Here is a 19,565-nt window from a genome sequence, read left to right as displayed (position 1 = left end):
TTCAAAGCCTGTGCAAATGAAAAGTATTAATCTATGAAACACCCCAGAGGGGAGGAAGAGTGGATCATTTTTCTGTTGTTCATTTCACTTATTTATTCAGTTCAGAGCAAGGATGTTGAAAAAGTGCCACAGTATGCATTTAGAATAAGAAAAAAGAAGAGTTAAGTTTCAAACACTGTCCAAGTGTTTAATAACCAATAACTTGTCAAGAATTAGAATTGTATCTTTGTATTGTTTATATCTAGCTGTGCTTTATATATCTGGAGACTGTTATGTTTAGAGAATCTTCTTGCAGCAATATCCATTCCTTCACTTTTTTATCTTAGTACCCTGTTTAATCAGGGCAAAACAGATGTTTTGCAAAATTGTAAAAATATCTTTGCCTCTGTCTGGAAACTTGAATGAGGAGACAATGAATTTGCCTCATAGGTATTTATACACTGATATCCACCTAATTATGGTGGAGCTGGATTAGATCTTGGATCAACTTCAAGGATTTCATGATGAAAGTATGTTCCCTTTATTATAGAGTAATAATAAAAAGAACTACAGCTTTTCTTTTTCTGTCATCGATATTATTGTATAGCTGAATGCTATTGAATTGGCTAGAAGTCTCCACTGAGAAAGATTGTTTCTTTATATTATCATCAAACAATGATGAGTGAATGAATTCAATAACCAGAATAGAATGTGGTGAAAAATGCTGACACTGATGTAATTCTTCATTGAGGTGATAATATATTCAACACAGGTGTTTTTATAAGACGGTAATACAAGATATGGGTATCTTGTTTGTTACCAAGATTGGTATTTGTCAGGGTTTTTTATTAGACTTAGGGTTTTCCCCCAAATGTGTAAAGTGAATGGTAAATTCCTAGTTACTTTCGGACATTCTGGACCAAATTCATCATTTTTAATGCATTTGTTAGCAACCAAATTCCATACTAGTTTTTCCTCTCATTTCAGTTTTTAATACATAAAAAGTTATTTTGTCTAAATAAAAGATCCAAACACTTTTTTATTATTACTGTTTCAGGTTCAATGCATTGGTCTGTGAGGAAATAAATCTATAGTGGATAATTTAAGTATACTATATCTCAATTTATGCAACAAGTATAAAATTGGGAGAACTGAGTTTTTGATTTTGCATTTCTTATATATTAAAAGGACACATGAAATTAACCTACATTAGAAATAGTAGGTCAATTATAGCTTCAGAAGCTCATACCTAAAATTAGATCATAGGATAGGATACTATGCAGAATTCACTGGTGTGCAGAGTAGGAGCATATTGTTACAGTCATATTGTTATTTAAATGTAAGCATTCAAAAATGTGTGATATTGAATGCTCTGAACAATTAAGCTATTGAGAAGTGTAAGTTTTCAAATGGTGGAGAATTTATCCTCACTCCCACAAAAGGGGTGACAGTCAAAAGAAAAAAAAATCCTTAAACAAGGCAAATGGAACTGTTTTATTATATTTTCTCAGATGTTTACAAGGTCTATGTTAAGAAGCTTGTAGTCATAAGGCTTCTGTAACAAGTAGGAGTTCGGAACCTTAAGTGACAGTTGAGAAATCCTGGGAATCCTTTCTCTGGGACAATCAAAATTGTCCTTGATCCAGAACCGAAAACTACTATTAAGGAGCTGGAGATGCTGGCACTTGAGATTCCTAGGAACTCTTTGAGTTCTGGTTTCCCATAAATTGACTTCTCAGTAACCTGCCTAAGATGTTTCTCAGGATCCACTGGCCAAAGACATCTACCTACTTCCCAAATGACCTGTCTCATAGTTAAGTGAGTGACAAGACTAGATCAAAGTCAGTGGGGTGGGGAGAAAATAGTAGGAGCAGAGATTTGTGATAACAAATAAAAGTTTAGGTTAAGAAGCTGGTTTGGAAAAAAGTCTGAGACAAAAGACTTCTGGAAAGCTGGGGGGCAGAAAAGCATCAATTATGTATAAAGCTGAGAAATGAGGAGTTACTACACTCTAAGCAACAAAAAGAAAGCTCACATGAAAAATCGAACTGGCTGACAAATAACTGGCATTGGCAGGATAGGGAGAGAGAAATAGAGATGAGACGAGCATAAGAAGAGATTCATTTTGGTTAGGAAGAAGATTGTGCAAATTGGAATGAGGAAGAGATAAAAAAGTAGGTGACGGCAGCAGATGAGATTGGAGCTGGATTTGCAGGAAAACTTGGAAAACTAGGAAAGCTGAATAGTCAGGACTGGATCTGAGGCAAGAAATTATGTTCATCTAATGTAATTTTAGCTGTCTGTAATGAAGACATCAACAGTTGAGCTACCTGCACTACATTTCCCTTACAGACAAGGGAAAAGAAATTTCTTCCATCTAAGGGATTCTAGATGCCTGCATTAGAACAGAGCAGCTAACTATCATAGACAAGACTGACAAGAGTATCAGCTGAAGGAGTCAGGATAGGAAAAACACCCCACAACCAAAGCCAACCAAACAAAAAACCCCTGAGAATAACTGCAAGGTTTTTTTCTTAAACAGAAAGAACCTAGGTCGAGAGAAAACACTTCCTATTAAATTGTATAAGGAAATCTAGGATTCAAAGTACTATTCCTCAGCTTTAGCCTCTGAAGTCTTGTCCGTGTGGAAAAAAATGTCCTTTTTTTTGTGTGCCGGTTCCCATCTCCTACCAGATATAAATGTCAGTTACCCCATAGCTTTACTGGGTTCATGCTTTGGGACAATCAGTAAAGCACACAGGAGCATTAGGCAGAAAAAGGGAGAAGAATTAGTTTACATTTTTTTTCAGTCTTAGGTAATTTATATTAATTCACACACACAAGCAAAACACTCCAGTGCAATAACCTTATTACTACTGTAAATTCAAGAACTCTAGTTCAGAATACCCAAGGAAAGATTTCCTGTGGAACCATAATTAATTAACACCCTTATGCTTATACATTCTCAGCTAGTTTGTAATTATATTGCTGAAATTTATTGAAAATAGTAGTTGCATTGTTTTCTGAGGAGTTCTTTTTTGAAAAAAAATCTCTATAATGTGGTTTCAGTCATCTGGAAACTATTTATGAATTTAAATCAGAATAAAAGAAAATGTGGTCTCATGTCTGGGGTATTTCAGAGGAGGGGGGCAGGGGGGAAGTGTTTTCATTTTGGTTTGGTTTTTTTCTCTCTTTTGGAAGAAAGAACGAAAACCTAATTGAGGTAGAATTCAGAAGACTTCCAGAGGATAAATAGTGACATGAAGTAGTGATGAACTAACAATGATTGTGACAGTATGGTTTTTGCACTGTAGCTTAATGGATAAAGTTGACATCCCAGCTGTGGAAAAGCAAGGTAAAACACACACATACACACACACACATATATATATTTATAAATGTGCTTTGTAAGCTAAAACCAGTTTGAATAATTTCTGAATTTATATAGCTACTTGATTTGGCAAACTGACTTCAAACATTTACTCAAATATTGTAAATATTTACCATGGCGAGATATGTTATTGTATTGTATAAACAATTTTATAGCCAAAAAAATGGTTCGATGTAAATTAAAAGTCTGATTTTGTGTAAGGAAACCATATTTCATTAATAACTTGCCCTTTATTTGTAAAGTAACTGATATGAAATTAGCCTGTAGTACTGTTACATGTCTCTGAGCTATAAGAATGAGTGGAACAGTGTGGTTTGCAAAAGCAGAGGGAAGTATGGTTTCTAATTAAAAAAGTGGCAAAAGGAGCAAGACAGAATTACAAATTTTCCTACTGGGGAAAATTATAGTCATATTTTTTTATTCCTTTGTATTTGAATTCAGAATAGAATTTGGTAAACTTTGGTCATGAGATGATCAAACATATGTTTTATGTTGTCTTACATTAAACAACATGGATTATAGTATTGCAAAAAGTAAAGTAGAGGAAGCTTCATTTCAGGCTGTATGTGTTCACTGGGAGTCTCGGATTTTCAATCATGTGATTGACCTGTGTTGAAGTCTGTAGTTATATGTTTCAGTGCTCTGTTTTGCGTAGTTTTTATAGTTAAAGTTAGATTGTGTACTTGTCCCCATGCTGCAAAGGAGACAACCTTAAAATACAAAGCAGATGAATTATCAGCTTCATTAGCAAGTGTGTCAATGCTTTACTTTCAGTGGAACTCACCAAAGAACTGCTAATACAGATTCAATACCTTCCTCTTCTGTTTTTCCTTACTTGTAAAGTTATTTCAAATGACTTCACCAGTTAAAGTCCAACAGTGCATCAAGAAGAAGAATAAAAAAAGCCAATAGTATTTTATTTTTACTTTGAAATTCTTGAAAAAAGCATAACTTACTGTCATAGTCCCACATAACAGCTGTTTCATATTGTAGATTTAACTGCTAAGAATTTATTAACTAATATGTCTCTTTTTTCTTTTTTTTTTTTTAAATCTTCAGCTAAAACAATAGTGGACTGGGTTGGAAAATGGTGGATGCATTTCTTAAATTCAAACTGTTAAAGGAATTTTACAGTACATTGCTTGCAAAGTTTCAAGTAAAAAGTTAAAAGCCTGTATTTGTTTAATGCTTACCTGATTTTATAACACAAAACTGGAAATCTTCATGTGCGTAAATTAGGTAGTTTTAAATGTATTTAATGAAATATAGTCCTCTGGAGAGGACTGGTTGAAAACTCATATTTACCACTGAATGAATAACCTAGATCAGTAGCAGATAAAGTCTGGGATTAGTTGATAGCTGTAGTCCAGTTTCATTTCCTATATGAATGAAATTTTAGGTGCTCTTGTCATCTGTGTGGCTAATTGTAATCAGTTTCCTTTTCTATGTTGGAAAAAGTTTTAAGCAATCTATTTGGAGAGCACATTTGGAAAAAGGGCTGTCAAATGAGCAGTTCTACAATAGCTGACATGATAATCTTTCTATTGTCTTCTTGATAGCTGTGGGATACTTTTAGTCTTCATTTTTTTCTACAACATTAAGGATTAAGACAAGAGAAAAGGTGGTTAGAGTTTTGTTATAGGTCTCCCTGAACCTTCTCCTTAGATTGAGCTTCCCAAAGAAAACCTAAAGGGTCTTTCTGCACTAAAAAAGCCATATTTTATTAGAAAATTAACTAGAATAATGTATGTGTTTTGAAACAGAGGCCACTCAAAGTGATAAGACAGAATAGAGATAAAAGGGTCATATTATAGAATCATAGAATCATATAGAATGGTTTGGGTAGGAAGGGACCTTTAAAGATCATCTAGTTCCAACCCCCCTGCCATGGGCAGGGACACCTTCCACTAGACCAGGTTGCTCAAAGCCCCATCCAACCTGGCCTTGAACACTGCCAGGGATGGGGCAGCCACAACCTCTCTGGGCAACCTGTGCCAGTGCCTCACCACCCTCACAGTGAAGAACTTCTTCCTTACAGCTAATCTGAATCTACCCTCTTTCAGTTGAAAGCCATTGTCCCTTGTCCTATCACTACATGCCCTTGAAAAAAAAGTCCCTCTCCAGCTTTCTTGTAGGCCCCCTTTAGGTACTGGAAGGCAGCTATAAGGTCTCCCTGGATCCTTCTCTTCTCCAGGCTGAACAACCCCAACTCTCTTAGCCTGTCTTCACAGGAGAGGTGCTCCAACTCTCTGATCATCTTTGTGGCCCTCCTCTGGACTCTCTCCAACAGGTCCATGTCTTTCTTATGTTGGGGGCCCCAGAGCTGAACGCACTACTCCAGGTGGGATCTCACCAGAACGGACTAGAGGGGCAGAATCACCTCCCTCGACCTGCTGGTTACACTTCTTTTGATGCAGTTGGCTTTCTGGGCTGCAAGCGCACATTGCTGGGTCATGTTGAGCTTCTTGTCAACCAACACCCCCAAGGCCGTCTCCTTAGGGCTGCTCTCAATCCATTCTCTGCCCAGCCTGTATTTGTGCTCGGGATTGCCCCGACCCATGTGCAGGACTTGGCCTTGTTGAACTTCATGAGTTTCACGCAACTGATATCCTATAACTGGGCATTAGAGGAAAGAGTTTCAACACACGTGTGAAAGGACTCATTTACACTAACTTTTCTGAATGCTAGCTGTATATTACATGCCTAGCACAAAGTCAGAAACTACAATCTTAACAACAGCTTTTCTTTTCACCCTCTTTAACCTAAATACAGACTAACACTTTGATTTGCTTACTGACTTTTGACTATGAACTATGAAGTCATTCCATATTTCTCAGACTGAACGTTCCTCAATTTAACTCTACTGAAACAATACTGAAATGTATCAACCCCAATTCTTTTTTTTTTTTTTTTTTTCCCCACAGAAAACGAAATTCTTAGGGAAAGGAAATCTATTAACAGGCACTCAGTCCAGAGTGTGCAGTGGTATTCTCCAATAGATATAGAGGTACACTTGGGAAAAAAAAAAAGGGGGGGGGGGTACAATATTCCCTTGTAAGGATTTTTAGATAAATCCCATGTATATGGCACATTATTGTTATAGATTTACACTCCACAGGGATTATGTATGTTACAACACTTTTACAACATTTTATTATTTTTTATAGCATCTTTAGATTCTGTTATGGGTGGAAATATCGTTAAATAGCTATTAGTCTCAAAAAGCTACATATTTTTTCCCATCAAAAAAGTATGGGCATAAACATTTTCCTTTTTAACATTTCTTCATGAAGTGTTCAAAAGGCACAAAAGTATACTTAATTCTCTCAGAAATTATGACATTTCATAGAAATATGCAGAAGTTACAGTGTCTGATGCTTTTGTTTCTTTCTTTGTCTGCCTCTTGGTGTGTTTTATGTGGAAAGAGACTTCCTAAAATTTAGACAATATCCCTATGTCCACTGTAACATAAAACAGGAAAGCAAATATGGCTAAAAATAGAATAACACTGCAAAATGTAAGAGGTACACATTGAGTGCTGCTTTAAAGTGATGTAGGACTGGATTTTATATCCTTTTGAAGAGAAAATGAACTAAAAATAGTCTAAAACAACAGATGGCTGAAGTTATGTGGAGCTGAGTTTTTTCTTTCTGTATGATAGCATAGGCATAGTGTAACAAGGGAGAACACCCCACAACAGCCGTGCAAGCAAAGAGATGTCAGTCGGTGGCTGAACAGTGCTACATGAACACGTGAGTGGTGAAGAGAACGTGTATGTCGGATATGGCTGGCATGTCAACAGCACAGTGCTCTACACACAGTTTGTAACCAGATTTTTCCTGTCATGTTGCAAATGAGTAATTCAAGCAAGATAGCTGTTAATGTTCTTTGGCATGCTTACAGGTAAGAGATGTCTTCTGTTCCAGTTCCAGGAAATAGGCATTTATTTATTTTTCACAAAAAGAGGAAAGAGCAGGGAAATGTGGATTAGGCCCAAGCACTTGGATTACTGTTAAGCTAGTTTTCAGTTATGTTCTTATTGCTGTTAAATCGAATTCTAAACAAAAATTTAAGCAGAATAAAATAAGAAATGTGAAGGTAGGAAGCACTTTTTTTTTTTTCTCACATTGCACAACTAGACAGGTTTCTTTTTTAGCACAAGCAGTTCTAAATTGTAACTTGTTCTGAAAGATCTTCCCGGGTAAACAAGATTACAGATCAATGAACAAGAGCCATCTATTTTACCAGACCAAATATATATTTTGATGAACGATGCATGGATTCAGATGCCTTTTAGGGACCCTTTATACTCTCTATAACAGGTTATATATATATTCATGCTCAAATTCCAGGACTGGGTGATTTGTGATGTCCTTTTCTGTTTTGTATTCATGGAATACCTTTAATGAGCTTGCTGCATCCATTGAGAAAAGTGTGAAAGAGATCATCATGCTACAGTTATTTCATGTTTGTCTTGTAAATTGAAAAAAATAGTACATAATACATATACATCTTCACAAATCTTGAAAAGAATAGATTAACTGAAGGGAAAAAACACTGCATGTGTAGAAGTTGAGATATCTTTTACTATGTTGTTTAACATCAAGAAATAAGTTGAATACTAGAGAACTACTATTTTATCTGAAGCAATCAACATTTATAAAAGCATTCATAAATTTGTCTAAATAAATATTTTTAAAGATTAGATGGAATCTACAGAAGTTTTCATCCTCCTGATTTTTTTCATTATATGTTTCTATGAGCAACATGCTACTGCAGTGGAACAAGTCCTCGACTGGGCCTATATGATTTTAACTAGTTCTATACAGAAGGGGAGTGTGTTGGTCTCATTATATTTCTGCTAATATATAAAAATCTATGTATATGTGCATGGTAGGGGAAAAGTGACAACCAAAAAAATAACTTAGACCTTTCGAGAAGAAGCAATTTGTTATCTTTTTCATTATTTAAAAACCAAAAGTGTGCTACTCACAGAATTTTCAGTTCTTCTTTAGAGTTTAAACAATAGTATTTGTATTATTGTCTGTGAGAATACAAAAAAAAAAGGAAGCAGCTGTTTTTCAATTTTAATTTAGCGCCTTTGGTTGCTGTATATTAGCATTGCTTAATAGTATTTATTAACTTGTAACAATTCAAGTGAGAGAAAAGCTAGCACAAGAAAAGCACTTGAGAAAAATACATTGTGTTGTGTACAATTTATTCACAGTAACAAGGTTTTTTTAAATTAAAAATTAAATACAGAATCAATTCCTGCAATGTGACAATGGTAATTTTAATGAAATGAAATTGGGGGTGAATTTGAATCAGAGAATTGGACTATTTTTTCACTGTACTGAATTGGTCTATTTGCTTTCACTGACAGCATTCAAATGAGAAATTTATTTCTTTAAATTGAAATAAGTATGCCCAAACCATAGCTTTTAGCCTGACTCCAAGGGAGCCAAGTTTCTGTTCGAGAATATTCTGTTCTCCAGACTTTTTTCCCATGTTTTGAACTGGTGTGTTTAATTTTTTTCCTCCTATTAGCTTCTGTATTATGCTCTAAGCATCTGTTTTGCTTTCTCAGTAGTGGAAGGGCACCAGGCAGCCCAAGGGACTTACCTTCTTGTACCCACAGTCAGTAATTAAGCTGTCAGTGCAGCATGATTTCTGAAGCAGTAATAATGTCATAGGGATGTATTTCTTTCTAGTTGCACAATAACGCCTTAAAATATTGTCCTGGTTTCAGGACACATTTATATATATAGGTAGATATATGAGAAAGAGAAAAAGAGAGACTTTATATATGCCTATAGCTATCTATATATGTGTGTATATATGTCTGCATATAGTATATCAACTTATTTGTATACAGCACTGTATTCTGTACAAATTTTATAACTACAGTATTGCATCTTTCAAATATAGGTATCTGTTGTCTTTTGTAAAACGGTATTATCACAGGGTGAACCTTACCTATTCAGATAAAATAAGTTCTGTCCAGCTTCAGCTGATGAGATGATTCTGATATGTGCTGGGAAAGAAAAAAAAAACCAAACAGATAATTATCATGAGGGAGCTACCTGTAAGCACTGCTAAATGAAATCTGGACTACATCTGCCCTGCTCACAATTGAGGTATGTGTGGGAAAGAAATAAAGAACAGAGAAATGGTAACAGCTTTACATCCTTTTAACATACTTTGGGCAGAGGCCAGGAGGTGATAGTAAACCTGATAACAAATGCTAATTGACTTTAGGTATAGAGAAAGTCAGCGAGGTTGGCCTAGGCGCACATGACCAAGGAGGCAATTGGCAGCTTATGGCAACTATTTAAATTAGAAAGCAGAAAACAGTGAAAAAAATAGGCCCTGAGGTGGGGAAAACACACCACGACAAAGGGGGAGCCCAAGGTTGGTAAAAGCCAGCTGCCTGCCAGGACTAGGACACGCTGGTTGTTCCTCTGGGGTATAGTGCCCATCACAGTCAGGCAGGGGCTTAATTGGTGTGAGTGTATATCCTGTACAAAATCCTGGACTCTGTGGGTGCTGTAGAATAGACCCTTAGGAAATATATCCCCATCCATCTGCTATATCCACAATTTTTATGCCACTGACTGGTGTGATTCTGGTTTTGCAGCTACCACACCCTAAGTTCTCCTGTGGCAAAAATTCATACAGCTTATCTGCCTGTCTTCTTTTATGATGACAGAACTAGTTCTGATGCACTTGAAATGCAATCATCCTCTTCTAAATCAGCTTGCTTCTTTATTCTCCCCAAAATAGCAATCTGCAACTAGAAAACTTTACTGGGAATTATCTTTCTCAGGTCTTTTTCCTCCATTTAATTTGGAAATAACACAGGATATTTTTTTTTCTTACTTTTTTTTCCCAGCAGGGAAACATAAAGATTTATATCTAACCATTTCTCTTTGTTTTCAAGCCTTAGTAAGGTTTTGTTTAAAATAAAGCTGACTGCTCTGTCATTAAAATGATCCTGACTTTCTCAAAGTACGTTAAATGGAATTTTTAACCCATAGCAGATCCCAAGTACAAAACAGAAAGTTCAAAGACACATTACCTCTTAGTGATCCATTCCATACCTGGATCCCACCTGTGGCTTAAAGAATGTCTTGCTTTTGTTTCACAGTTTCAGTTTATTCTGCTCATGTCTATCTTTTCATTCACCAGTACCCCCAAAGTCCTTCTCAGCAGGGCTGCTCTCAGTCCCTTCATCCCCCAGCCTATATTGATGCTGGGCATTGCCCTGACCCAGGTGCAGGACCTTGCCCTTGGCCTTGTTGAACCTCATGAGGTTCACATGGGCCCACTTCTAGAGCTTGTCCAGGTCCCTCTGGATGTCATCCTGTCCCTCAGGCATGTCAACTGCACTACTCAGCTTGGTGTCATCTGTAAATTTGCTGAGGGTGCACTCGATCCCACTGTCTATGTTATTGATGAAGATATTGAACAGTACTGATCCCAGTACAGACCCCTGAGGGGACACCACTTGTCACTGATCTCCATCTGGACATTGAGCCATTGACCACTACCCTCTGGATGCAACCATCCAAACAGTTCCTCATCCACTGAACAGTCCATCCATCAAATCTATCTCTCTCCAATTTAGAGAGAAGGATGTTGTGGGGGGACCATGTCAAGGGCCTTGCAGAAGTCCAGATAGACAACTTCTGTAGCTCTTCCCTTGTCCACTGATGTAGTCACTCCATCATAGGAGGCCACTAGGTTGGTCAGGCAGGACTTGCCCTCAATGAAGCTATGCTGGCTGTCTTGAATCACCTCCCTATCCTCCACCAACCTTAGCTACTGATGTATTAGAATTAATGTTTACAAAGCCAAATATAATGCTCTTAAAGAGACTGTCTTCAACCTAGGATATGTTTATATGATCTCCAAATTCTTCCACTTCAAAGGCTAAATGAGTTCTTTGTAAATGGAATATTAAGGCAGGCAAATCATTTCATTATCTGGCTATTACATCAACACATCAGGATTCCTTCTGAATGCAGCCTGTTGATATTCCTCTGTCTTCTTTCCAGCTGGCAGTTTCTGGCACTCCACTGAGTTTTACAGTTCATAGTAACCTCAACAGTGGAGTCCATTCATAATCTTAGACTTTGAAAGTCTTTCATACAGTGTAGGCCTAAATGCCATACATACAAACAAATTCTCTCAGACTAGGGTTCCAATAATATTTTTGGCTATTCATTAAGGGAATTTTAAAATGTCACATATTTTACAGTGCTTATCGCATGTTCCATTTTTTTTTCTTATTTACAATATATAAATTCAACTATATATTCTCTTTAAAATTATTTTTTTTACAAGTATCATTGGGCATAAAAGTATGGTGTAATATCTTCATGCCTGATCCCATATATATTTCTAATCATACTTAATTTCTTACCATTTTTCTTCCTTTCCTTTGTTCAGAAGAAAAAAATGCATGTTCTATTATCTTCCGAACTTCACAATGTGGAATTTGGCTTGTGGCTGTTCAAGTTCTATCTGAGCTAGGATATACGTTCTGCTTTGTGGTGACACTTGGCAAAACATATAAAATGAAAGCCTGACCTGGCCATGCCCCTCTTTCACTGACAGTTTCCCAGAGGCAGGACATCTCTGAGCAGCAACTTCCTTTTAAGCCAGGTTTCTCATTTGCTCTGAGTGCCAAGGTTAAGTTCTTGAAGAAGATTCATCCAAACAACTCTCTTGAATGTCTTCCCTGAAGGCTGTCTGCTGCAGCATCACTTTTTAAGACGCAGGGTTGATGAACTCTGCATTTTGGAAAGGAATTATGTAATTAATTATAATGGAAACAAAGGGATGAGTTTTCATGAGTGGTGCTTTTTCTTTTGTTTGGTGGGGTTTTTTCCATTATTAAAACAATCTTTCAGTAAATATATCTTGCTTTCAATAAGTATTTTTCATATTCAGTGCAGTATCTCCTGATAAGACCCGGAGTTTTGAAAAGAGTAAGAAAATTACTGGAAAAAAATCAATAGATTTCTGGATTGGGTGTTTACTAGAGACATGCACCTCTAGAGTACTTGTGTTTTCATTTGCTGTTCCTTTTGATATTTTACCATTCAGAGTTAGAAATATGAAGACTGGCAAAGACATTAAAAAAATAAAAGAGCTAAGAGAATTTGCACACTATAGTAACGAGATTAGAGTTGTAAAACACAAGACTTACTAACAGCAAAAATACAGAGTATGACTATTATGTACAGATATATAGAACTGGAAGAGCACAGCATGAAAGTAAGAGGAAATTACTATGACCACAGTCCCATAATCTCAGTTTTTAGTGAAATCACTGTGTTGTTAGCTTCTGCTTTTTCTGCCAGCTCATCAATTGCTCCCTGAAGAACATTTTTGCCAAGGTTCATTCCTCTCTTAGCATTCTGCTATATAATTTAGAAGAAAACATTTCCTGGGAAGAGAAATGTTTAAAAACATCCTTAATATTATCTTCAGAAAAGAGCAACTCTTACATCTTTTTTGTAACCCAGTGTATGGTTTTGCTTTCAAACTCCTTAATTGCTAGAGATTCACAGAATCACAGAATGGTTGAGGTTGAAAGGGACCTGCTCAAGCAGAGCCACCTAGAGCTAGTTGCCCAGCACTGTGTCCAGACAGACATTGAATATCTTCAAGGATGGAGACTCCACGAGCTCCCTGGGAAACCTGTTCCAGTGTTCAGTCACCCTCACAGTAAAAAAAAAAAAAAAGATTTCCTGGTGCTCAGATGGCCCCTCCTGTGTTTCAGTTTGTGCCCTTTGCCTCTGGTCATGTCACTGAGCATCACTGAAAAAAGCCTCACTCTATCCCCTTTACACCCTCCCTTCAGGTATTTACATACGATGATAAGATCCCCTGAGACTTCTCCAGGCTAAACAATCCCAGCCTTTCCTGATAGGAGACATGCTCCAGTCCCTTAATCATCTTTGTGGCCCTTCATTGGACTCTCTCCAGTATGTACATGTCTCTCTGGTACTGAGGAGCCCAGAGCTGGACACAGGACTCCAGGTGTGGCCTCACCAGTGCTGAGTAGAGGGGAAGGATCACCTCCCTTGACATGCTGGCAATACTTTACTTTATCTAATGAAGCTGAAGATACCATTAGCCTTTTTTTGCAGCAAGGGCACGTGCTGACTGATGTTCAACTTGATGTCTAACTCCCAGGTCCTTTTCTGCCAAGCTGCTTTCTAGCTGCACAGCCCCCAGCATATGTTGATGCATGTGGTTGTTCCTCCCCGGGTCCAGAACTTGTATTTCCCTTTCTTGAACATCATGAGCTTCCTGTTAGCCCATTTCTCCAGCCTGTTGAGGTGCCTCTGGATGGCAGCACTCAGGCATATCAGCCACCTATCCCTGTTTGGTGTTGTCTGCAAACTTGTTGAGTGTAGACTCTGCCCCATCATCCAGATGATTCCCAAAGGAATTTTTTCATTAATAAAAGATAATAAATTCACCAATACAAAATTTTTACTCTGCAGTTTCTGCAGAAGTAAAGAACTTGCTAATATCAACAGCAAAATTTCCTGCAGTGTTAGGAACAAAAGACTACAATAGCAAGTACCATGGATCAAAAGGGGCAGACATAAAAACCAAAATGTTTGGTGTTGGGGACCTGGTATTTACTTTACTGTTTTGGGGTTGTTTGGCAGGGTTTTGGTAGCAGGGTAGGATCGGCAGGGCCGGCTGCTGCTGGAAGCTTCTGGAAGCTTCCCCGGCTGGGAGCCGGACCCGCCTCTGGGAGAACAGATTCCAGAGGGGAAACCTGCCGGGAGTCGGGGGACCGGGATGGGAGAGGAACCCCTGTGCAGATCCCGAGGGCAGGGAGGAAGGAGGGGATGCCCCTGCAGCCCGTGGGGAGACCAGGCGGCAGGCTGTGTCCCCCCAGCCCACGGAGGGGAGCGGGGGAGCAGATGCCCACCTGCAGCCCGGGGAGAGAGGAGCCCACGCCGGAGCAGGGGGTGGAGGCCCCCCAAGATGGCCGCCGCTCCCTGGGAGCAGCCGGGGACTGAAGGACTGTGGCCTGCGGGAGGGACCCGCGCTGGGGCAGTTTGTGAGGAACTGCAGCCCGTGGGAAGGACTCACGCTGGAGAAGTCCGTGGAGGACTGTCTCCTGTGGGAAGGACTCACATTGAAGAAGTTCATGGAGGACTGTCTCCCGCAGGAGGGACCCCGCAGCAGAGCAGGGGAGGAGTGTGGAGTCCTCCTCCCCCTGAGGAGGAAGGAGCGGCAGAGACAAGGTATGACGGACTGACCCCAACCCCCATTCCGGAGGGAGAGAGAACCGGGAGTGGGGCTGAGCCGGGAAGGAGGGAGGGCTGGGGGAAGGTGTGCTAAGGTTGGGTTTACTTCTCATCATCCTTGTTTTGGTTTGATTGGTAGTAAATTGATTTTGTTATTTTCCTCAAGTTGAGCCTGTCTTTTGCCTGTGACCATGTCCTGGTTTCAGCTGGGATGGAGTTAACTGTCTTCCTAGTAGCTGGTACAGTGCTATGTTTTGAGTTCAGTATGTGAAGAATGCTGATAACACTGATGTTTTCAGTTGTTGCTCAGTAGTGTTTAGACTATAGTCAAGGATTTTTCAGCTTCTCATGCCCAGCCAGGGTACCTGACCCAAACTGGCCAACAGTGTATTCCATACCATGTGACGTCCCATCTAGTTTAGGAACTGGGAAGGGGGGGCAGTGATTCGCCGCTCGGGGACTGGCTGGGTGTCGGTCGGCGGGTGGTGAGCAATTGCCCTGCGCATCATTTGTACGTTTCAATCCTTTTATTACTACTGCTGTCATTTTGTTAGTGTTATCATTATCATTATTAGTTTCTTCTTTTCTGTTCTATTAAACCGTTCTTATCTCAACCCAGGAGTTTTACTTCTTTTCCTGATTTTCTCCCCCATCCCACTGGGTGGGGGGGGAGTGAGTGAGCGGCTGCGTGGTGCTTAGTTGCTGGCTGGGGTTAAACCACGACAGACTATAACTGGTGAGTGATCCCTCCCTGTCCTTGTCTTGACCCATGAGCGTTTCTGTATATTTTCTCCCCCTCATCCCACTAGGGCTGGGGAGGGAGGAGTGAGCAAGTGGCTTCATGGTGCTTTGTTACCAGCTGGGCTTAAACCACGACATTTACTTTAGACAAACTATAGCCTAGCCCCGTGGACCGAGTGCCCTTTTGCAGCTGGAGTGCATCAGGTGTCCACCTGACTTTATCTCCCAGTTCAGTAACATCTGGAAATAAACTAGTTCATGCACATCGTGATTCAGAACAAAGCATAGTAACTGGAGACAATCAGGAGATTTGATTAAAAAATGCACCCCTGATCTGAACTAAAATGCTTATGTGGATTGTATCCAAGAAGTCCCAGAGACAATGAAGATAGACATAAGTCACATATGGAAATAACATTTTCTACCACTTGAAACATGTGCATTGCAGAAAGTACTTTTCTTTCACGTCACCCCAAAATATACCTTTCTTTTGTCCAGATATATTGTCTCAGAAGAGTCTGACTGGCTTTACTCTTCCTTGTATGTGTGCATCCTGGAGACTACAGTGAAATCTCATGTTTGGGAACTTCAGAATTATAGCACGTGCAAATCAATAGTAAGGTGCACACAGTTGGCCCAAAATGTTCTATACAGAAATCCAGAAAGGAAATTCATCGGCTGTAGTCACAGTGCATTTCAAATGAAGGCCAGCTCCTAATGTAGTGTCAGCTGCACAGATTGCTAGACTGTCAGGACAGACAAAAAGAACCAGAGGAGAAAAAGTGAGTGGGTTCCTCAAAATGAAGTTTTCGATATGACTTACTTTGCCTGAAGAATTGAAGAGGCCAGGCTACTTTCACAAAATGTATATTAAAACGCATAATCCAAACTGTATATGCAATGAAATAACAATCTTGTCTGTAAAAGACTGTCATGATCAGATACAGAGCTGTGCAACAACTGGCTAAAATTCCTTTAATGTTCTGCAAATGTGATGCTTTTTCTTAAATCTGTTAGTTTGAAACATAACTCATATAACCTCATAAATCACACTGGTTTAGATCAGTATGGTTTATATTTTCTCATTGTGATCAGTCAGCAGTAGCCAAACAAAAGCCAATGTCCTTCAAGAGGGAATATCAGGGGTCTGAAAGGTGGTTCAATGTCAGCTACGATTTGCTTTTTATTTGTCTATCCGTTTCTTCTGGTTTTATTCATTTTCATTATTGCTATTTGCTGATGTTGACAAAATAGCTCATAGCTATATAACTTTTTCTTTTCTTTTTTTTTAGACATGCAAGGAGAAAAAAAGTAACATGAGGAAATGATGGTGTGGATACATGCATCTGTGTGACAGATCAAAACGTTGATGGCCATGTTGACTGGTTTGCAAACTGTCACAGTTTATTTGTTATACATCAGCAATGTCAAGAAACCTTCTTTATGAAAGGTACTGTTTTTGAAATAGCCTTTAATGGCCTTATTTTAAACATGCATTGTTCACAATGAATTTCCAATGAGAATTATCAGCATGTTTAAGCATTTTATGTTTTATAATGATGAATCATCTTTCTTTTTTTAAGATCAATGCTTATAATTTTTTTCTCAATCTCATAGTTAAATGAAAAATATTACCTTTAAAGAAAAAAGAATCCGAGGAGCTTTACAGATTTGACAAAAATACAGCTATATTGCAGCTGACTGTGCTTTATGAGTAAGTGGAAGGATCACAGTCACATATCAGATCATACCTCTTAATGCCTTTTATGTATTAAATGGAAGTTGTGCTCTTACTATAATTTATATTTTAGTTATATAATTAGTCTTATTTCCAAATATAAAGAAGAAGCTTATTCTAAGAGGTGTTCGTGGTTTAGAGGGAGAGACTGAACATTTTTAATCTTAGCATGAGGTCTACGTCCAATCTAATGCCACATTTCAGTGAGGGGGGTTTTTTCCACACACCTTTCCTTTTCTGTGACTAGTCTCTCAATAGAAAAGGACTAGATAAGATCAAATGCATATTGTCTCTAGCAATGGGCTTTTCTGTTAATTTTTACTATTTGAGAGAGATTTTTCCCTAGTCAACAAATCCTCATCATTGACCAGCAGAAGAACATATATTCTAACTTTTGGATTCTCTCCTGGTTGATCCCAAGAGAAACCGATAGCCAGAAGAATAGAAAATAACTTTAGGCGAAAAAAAAGAATAAAAAAAAGAATCTATGAAAAAAACCAAACATTTGTGCAAGTATAGTGATTAAAACTTACCAATAACTCAGTTTTTCATGTTATAAAGCAATATATGTGCAAGCAGAGGTAAGCAACTGTCAGAAGATTACAGGTTAGGAAAGAGTTTCATCTGCAAATGGGAAAAACGCTACTCATTAAGATGTTGTTGCAATTATGCAATAGGTCTGCTTTCTGTATGAACACTTCTGTGTAAAAATAGCTTCTTGTTGTTTCCTTTCTCAGCCACCTTATTATTCAACCTATTGATAGGAGTATGATATACAGAATTTAAAATTCTCCCTGCTCCCTAACCATGCAATCCTCTCTTTTTACAATCATTCTTCTTATTCAAACACTATGCTATAGATTACTTTTTTTATTGCCAGTCTCACCTCTGACATTGTCTGTCCTCTCTTAAATGCAAACCCAAAATAACCCACAAGAGTATGTGTAACACAAATCAAAACAAAAAATTTATTTTTTTATAAGCTATGAATGTTAAAATCCTTAACATATGTTTATTTAAAGGTAATTTCCATTTTCTATTCTATTGACAGCTTTCTTTACTTCTACATCTACACTACCTGTTCATTTTATAGATTTCATTTAGAAGCCACTCACCTTTAGTGAGAAAAAATGCTTTTAATAAATACCCTGCTCTTCTTTCTCTGTATCTGTGAAGTGGTGACAGGACATGATGGGTTTTGCACTTGTAAAACTGACTCATCATTGGAAATTCAAACACCTGATAAAGAAATCTGTTTATTTTCTCCCAGAGTGTAGCTGAACATTATGTTATTCACCTGAACTAACATATATGCATACTAACTCTCAAAAATCTTGTAAATAATTTTAAATTCTTCTTTACTCTGACATCACACTAGCTAGGTCTACTTTACTTTTATATTACTGCCTGACACTGTAGGTTGTCAGCACCTTCTAAATAAAAGTGAGAGCAGTGACAAATATTCAATGAATTTCTTAAAACAAACATTTCACACATTCTAACCTCGTTACTGTCTTGGAATAGATGTCCAACATTCTATTTTATTAAAATGGTTAGATGAAACTCAAGTATTATTCAACTATTTTCCCCACATAGCTGATACTGGAAAACAGTATGATATTAAAGGAGATGTAATATAAAGAAGGGATTTGTGATTTCATTTTAAATTGACATATAAAAAGATATTCTGAAATTATGGTCATATCACCTGATAAAGACACAGTTTAACTAATTGGTCTGGAAAACTACAATTGTATCCATGCTCTCACCTTCTTATACTTAGGTTACTAAAATGTCAGTTTCTTTAGTAATGAAAAATGCACTCTTAATCTGCTTATCCATAACTCTGTTGAAAAGATAATTTTCATGGTCCTTTGCTTTGACTCTGAGCCAAATTTAGATAGCATAATCAAGTACTGGGGCAGGGGCAGGGGGAAGAGAAGAAGAAAGAAAGAAAGGAAGGAAGGAAGGAGGAAAGGAAGACAGACAGACAGACAAATCCGAAAGACAGTGAAGTAACAGAATAATATAGAACATAAGCTACTTTTTATCTGGGATTGCTGGGCCTTGATTCACTCTGAAGTCATTGAAGAAGCAGGTAGACAACCTATAGAAGTTTCATCTTCATGAGGGTATAGGGAGGCAGAGTCCTGAGCCCTAGCTATCAGAACTGGCCACTGATGTCTTTAAGATCACTAAGGTAAGCACCACTGGTGCATGGTCTGAATACATCCCATAATATTGTCTTCACTTTGTGACTTCAACTATAAAGTTACTTTCAAAGGCCTTCATATCCTAAGATCTCCTTATGTATTGTGTGTCCTTCGTGACTAAGAGGCAAACATCCCCTTTCTAATGGTCCTGCCTCCACTTCTCACTAAATAGGTTTTCAAATAATTGTGTTCCCATTTTCTCTGCACATTTCAAGCTCTAG

This window comes from Buteo buteo, chromosome 14 (genome assembly GCF_964188355.1).
Source record: "Buteo buteo chromosome 14, bButBut1.hap1.1, whole genome shotgun sequence".
NCBI lineage: Eukaryota > Metazoa > Chordata > Aves > Accipitriformes > Accipitridae > Buteo > Buteo buteo.
This window is presented reverse-complemented; position numbering follows the sequence as displayed.